Genomic DNA, 6,000 nt, shown 5'->3' with positions numbered 1-6,000 from the left:
TGGCAAGGGCACCATAATCCGTTTGGGGAGCTGGGGACAAGCAGGCAGCCCTCAGGGCTGGAGGCAGATCCCATCTGGCTCCAGAGGAATGTGGCTCTCCCTCTCTTGTCCCTGTCCTCTCACACAGCTCCTTTCCTATCTTCTCCTCTGAGCTGAGAGCTCTGAGTGCTGGATCTGACCGCTGAATTCCCTGGGGCACAGCTGGGTCCTGCTCTAACACGCAGATGGGACCTGGTGTGACCTGCAGTGATCCCGGACTCCTGGATGCTGCAATCTGGACAGGAACATGGTGCTCGCAAGTGGCTCCACATTGCATTTGGCATCTCCATCAGCCCTGTTCTCATACTGCAGCAGACTGGCTTCCTGAAAAAGCTCCCTCTCCAAGCCTGGAAAACCTTTACCCATGTGAGGGGCTGTGCATGCTCCCTGTCTTCCCTCTTGGGAACCTCCAAGCACCCCTGATGGGGTGATTTGGAACAGCCCCGTGGAGAATCAGAGCCCCAGCACGCCACTGCCTCTCCTCTTAATCAGCTAATTGTGTGTTTGGGGTTTCAGGCAAGGGCCCCAGCCTGGTGTTGCCATACCAACCACATCAGCTTCACTTTCAAACATTTACCAAGCAGGCTTGAAATGTGGAGGGGGGTGGTGTGGTGTGGTGTGTGAATTAAAAGAGAAGAGGAAGCCAAACAGAGGGTTGATGGGAGGGGAGAGAGTAAAAGGGCTGCCTGTGCCTCTTTCACTACCCCACGCTGAGCCCTGCAGGGCAGAAAGCTCTGATTAAAACAGCTCTTGCTGGGATTCAGAGGCTTTTTGGGGAACAAAATTTGCCCCTGCCTGCTGGAGACTGTCTGGGGCACGACTGGGGATGGGATTATATTGGTTCCTTCAGCAAGGTGAGGAGAGGGCTGTGAGATGAGGGTACTCAGGACCCTGAGGGGATGGGGGATGCCTGGTGGGTGCTGGCTCTGGGGACCTATCGCCCCCAAAGCTAGCTGGGCTGGTGGTGCAGGCAGCTGGTGGGATGGCTTGGTGGAGGAGGTTAAAAAAGGTGGCTTGGGGTGTGATGTGGGGCAGACGTTACAGCTCAGAGGGTCTGGCCCCTCTTTGTCCCCAGCCTGCTGTCATCCCAGGGCACAGAGTAGGACCCCCACTCCCAGGAGCACTGGGCCCCACTGGCATGTGCCTGTCCTGTTCTCTGGAGCTGGGATGACTGTCTTCCCTGCTCCCTGGCTGTGATCCTGTCCCTCCTCTCATCTTCCGAATCTGTGTTTTTGCCCTGCTTGACCTGTCTGTGAGCTGGATCAGCCATTCCATTCTGCAAAGCAGGCTCTGAGCTGCTTTTTCATGCCAGCACTGGTGTGGCATGAGCCCTTCTTTGCCTGCCAGCCCTGCTGCAGCCTCTCAGCAGTGGCCTGCATGATGCAGGCAAGGGAATTGCCCCAGGATGGGAAGTGGAGTTCCTTCTCCAGTTCATCCAGCTTCCTCTGAAAACCCATTTAACTGATCAAAATTTTATACTCTGAGCTGTGCTAGAGCCCAGAGCAGAGCAGATTTTAGTTACATGCAGATTTTGGGCAAAGGAGAGCCATGGCATGGACAGGAGCTGCTGTAGGTACACAGGGGAGATGGTAAAGAGGCAGGGACAGGAGAGAGAAAGGATCACAAGGAAATCAAGTTTTTGGGGGTGACATGTGGCCTTTTTGGCATCCTGTCCTTTGGGATGGGCCTTACTCTGGGATCTGATTGCCTCTGCCCTGTTCCTCTCCCCCTCAGCATCCCTTGGGCAGGCTCTGACACCCACCTGAGTGTCATGTGAGCCTGGATCCCTGGCTGTGGAGCAGAGGCATCCCTTTTTCCTTTTCATTGCTAAGGCTTCAACATGCAGGACTGCTTCCCTTGAAGGCCCCCTGTTCCTGTTCTGAGTGAGTTGCTCCATCCCTTCACCCTGGCGATGAGGCTCAGCTGTGAGCTGAACAAGGCGGCTCCTCAGGAGGTTCTTGGTCTCTGGAGAAGACCCCATGCACTGTGCTGCCTGCCATGCACCTCCTCCCTGCCATGCTTTGCTCCTCAGAGGGACCAGTTCTCTGGAGAGCAGTGCTTGTAGAGGGAAGGAGCTGGAAGAAGTCTGTTTCTCTGGAATGAGCTCTCTCCTTCTTCTCCCAGGCATCTATGCAATCTTCACATGACCCAACAGCCAGCACCACCAGAAACTGTCTCCTCACACTCATCAGAAGGGTTTCAGGGACCTGTGCCATGCCCAATGGCCTGGGGGACCCTGCCCACACCGCAGCTCTTTCCCGTGGCCTGTGGATCCCCTGCGAGTTCCCTGTCCCACCTGTGATTTCTATGGCAACAAGAGCTGCTGAAGTGGCCGTGGTCTGTGGGATGGCTGCTGTGAGCCTCAGGCTGGGAGCAGACGTAGAGGTCAGCAGCAGAAGTGTAGCCAAGGCTTTGCAGGGCAAGCTCTGGGATTGCCCGCACTGCCTCGGGCTCTGCAAGCAGCCTGAGACAGCTCAGCCATCACTGTTAGCTTATCAGCCTTGCTGAGCACCTCTGAGTGGCCCAGATGGCTTTCTGCTGACAGAGTGCAGCCCTGGCAGCTCTCATCTGCTGGAGATGCTGTGTGGGCAGACCCGCTGCCTCCTCCCATATGCCCTCAGGGGCTGCTGTGCTCAGTGCCGGGTTCTGGGGCTCACCCAGACCTTGCCACAGTGCAAATCTGGGCATCAACAGGGTAGGAAGGAAAATGCCCTCCCTCAGGGCTGTGTGTGATGCTAGCTCCATAGATGGAGCAATCTGGGAGGTCTCAGTGGGATGCCCTGTGCCATGGGTTATGCCTGCTGGGCAGGATGCCCTGGTGTATCCCTCCTGGATCCTGCATCCGTGGCTTCCCCACTGTGGACCAAACACCAGTCAGGAGCTGTGACAAGGACTTCCCTGGTCACAGTTGTGCCTCAGCCACCAGGACAGGCTGCAGCCTCCTAGCTGCTGCCTGCTTTGTCACAAACATCATGCTTTGTTCTCCATCCTCACCATGTGTCCTTTTTACAGGGAAAAGCCTCCAAACCATTATTCCTGGGCCGTTCTCCCCTGCAGATTCAGGAGACGGTCAGTGTGACCGCTGTGCAGGTGGTGGGGAGAAGGAGTGTGGTGTCCACAACCCTGCATCCCACCCCAGGAAGCTCATATGTAGCACATATGGGCCTCTGAGTGCTGGACAGGAGGCTCTTTTCTGGGCAGCTCTGTCTGTGAGTTTTACATCTGCTTGCAACATTTCCAACAGCTTGATTTACGGTAATTCCTCTGGAAAGCAACTTTTGTGATTGCTAGCCTGGAGATCTCAAGCTGGACTTAAACAACAGGATCCTAAAGAGGCCATGAATAATTGAGCCTAATAAATATTAATAACTGTGGCAGGGCATGTAATTGCAAGGAGTGTTCTGGAAACACAGCTCTGCAGGCAAATGTGCACTCTCGGCAGGCCGGGGCAGAGCCCAGTTAACACTGATGCTGCCAGGCCATGCAGAGCTGGGCCTGGCCACCAGCCCAGACACACTCCCCTCAGGTTAATGGTGGCCAGGGGCATGGGATGCTGGCCACTGTGTGAGTTTGCAGCTGTCTGAGTTTAGCAGAGGGTCTCTCCCCCATAACCTGACCTCCTGTTGAACACAAGCAGACTTGCAGCATCCACAGCATCGTTCGGCAGGGATGTTGCCTGACTCCGAGCTATCCTCATCCCTCAGGCATCCTGGAGGACTTGGGACACCCACTCCACAAAGTCCTGCCCACACTCACCTACAGGCCATAGGAGGAATGTCCCAAACTGAAGTCAGTCAAGGGATGCTCCTGGCTCTTCATCCAAAAATATTGGATCACCTGTCTGTGGCCAGAGTTTGAACAGGACTGTCCCATACATCACAAAAAATGGATGCACTGCAAAATCCATCTCCCAAGGCTGAGTGATATCAAGAAGGCACAGTCTAAGTTCTGTATGTCCTAACAAGTCCTCCAAAGTTGGGATGAGTGAGGATAAGACCGAGGGAAGGGATATGCATGGATTTTTATTTGTGACAGGACAGTGATGGGGAGTGCATGTGGCCACCTCTCCTGACAGAGGGATGTCCTGCAGGGAAAGACAGAACTTGTCACTTGAACCCTTGCTGAGCCATTGATCAGAGCTCAAGCAGATGTAGGATCCTGCCCAAAGTAGCTGAGCTTTTTGGATTAAATAGAAAAACAAAGATAATGACAAAACCCAACTGTATTCTTCCTGGGGTGCTCTAGTCCCTCACTGAATCCTATGCCTGAAGCAAGGCTCACCCTCGTGGCTTTGCCAGCACCTGATCAAACCCAGCATTTCCCAGTTTTTGTCTCTGCTTTTCAAGGCAGATGAGGAAAAGGAGCCAAGAAGGAGTCACAAGTGCTTGCATGGCAGGGCTCAGTGTGCAGCAGTGCTAGGGGTGGGTTTGAAACGTGCATGAAGGCTCTGCCAGAGCTTTCTGGGTGTTGCAATTCAGAGTGGGGTCCTTGTGGTCCTACCCCTTTACAAAAAACATTGGCTTTGCTACCTGATGATGGGGGTGTGATAAAGGGCATATATAGGAATTGAACAGGAAAACCCCTGAGCTTAGGGCAAGAGCTGGGGGTAATTTGAGGAGGATGTTGTCCACAAGTTTCTGCTTGAAAATTGTGGTGCTTGGGCAGCTGTTGGCCTATGAATGCTTGGCAAGGGTATTGTATCCTCTGCAGGAGCTTCTCCCACACTGAACAAGTGCTTCTTTTCCCCAAACTGCCTGGCTGTTGAGACTGCATCTTGCAAATGCGGTTTCAGACAATAACAGCTTGCAATTATGCAGTGCTTTCAAAACCAAGATATCCTGAATTTCGTTAACGTCTTTGTATAAAACTAGCTGAGGCTGCTTTTGGGATGCAAAGCTCCAGCCTGTGCGGAAACGTCGCAGCTGGAGCACCCAAATCTTTATTCTGTTCTGGAGATGGATCATCCTGAAGGAGATTTTAGGGTGTTGCTGTCTGCCTGGGACATACTGCCTGAGCTCAGCCAGAGCAGAGGGGCACAGAGACAGCCTATGATCCCTGACCCCCATTTTCTGTTGTGATTTCTGTTGCAATATGGGTTCAGGAGGAGGCTGGGGAGCGGGGATTATCCGTGCAGGAGTCAAAGGGCTCTGTGCTCTCTGGAGAGGAGAGAGACGTGACCTGGTGAGGATCAGGACAGGAAGTTGGAATTCCTGTAAGACCCATTATGGGGCAGCATCTCAGAAACCATTTCTCAGTGTGCGAAGGGCAAGCAAGGATTTCCCAAGGGAAAGCTGTGCTGGACTCCAAGGGTCACCACCAACAGCTTGACAGCTGGTGGACGGTCAGTAATGACTGGTGCACCTGGAGGCTGACACAGGGCTTTCCATCAGCCACAGGGATATCCACAGGGAATGAACCTTCAGCAAAGCATCAGGTGCCACTAGACAGAGGGTGGCTGACACCTGACACAGCCTCAGTGCAAAGGGATTAGATAAATGTGTACACCAAGACCCTGAAATTCATCAAGGAGGATGCAAAGTGCAGCCCTGAGGTGCGATGAGCCCGGGCAGGGAGCAGAGCACGGAGCAGCAATGGTGGGAAAGACCTGTGTGTTATCGTGGATGCTGGGCTGAACGAGAGCCAAGAGAGCACTCTGGTCGTGGAAAAGGGAAACCACATCCTGGACTACATTAGGAGGAAAGTGTCCAGCAGATTGAGGGAAGTTATTATCCCTGCTGCTTGGCACTGGGGGAGATGCACAGATCACGGAAGCTGTTCTTGAATTGCTCCTAAGAGTGGCTCTCCCTCAGCTTCCTCTGTTGATACCAGGAGGTGAAAATACAGATGGTCATACAGGGGTTACTGCAGGAGCAATAAAGGAACTGTAGTGTTATCCCAAGGCACTTGGAGCACCTGCTTGGGAAATACATAGCCTTTCCTAAGTCCTGTACAGCTCGAATG

At 53.5% G+C, this 6,000-nt stretch overlaps 1 protein-coding gene across 4 annotated transcripts in view; it reads left to right on the top strand.

Moving 5' to 3' along the window:
* Positions 1-735: 735 nt before the first annotated feature.
* Positions 736-6,000, top strand: part of LOC117010897 (C-C motif chemokine 21-like) — a 37,690-nt gene continuing 32,425 nt past the window's right edge. For all 4 annotated transcript variants that reach the window (XM_033085972.1, XM_033085971.1, XM_033085970.1 and 1 more), the window contains exon 1: positions 736-893. The gene's annotated coding sequence lies outside the window, so the exon portion shown is untranslated. The remainder of the gene's footprint in view (positions 894-6,000) is intronic.

The sequence above is a fragment of the Catharus ustulatus genome, chromosome Z, assembly GCF_009819885.2.
Source record: "Catharus ustulatus isolate bCatUst1 chromosome Z, bCatUst1.pri.v2, whole genome shotgun sequence".
Lineage (NCBI taxonomy): Eukaryota > Metazoa > Chordata > Aves > Passeriformes > Turdidae > Catharus > Catharus ustulatus.
Note: the sequence above shows the minus strand (reverse complement) of the source record. Positions and strands in the feature narration are given on the sequence as shown.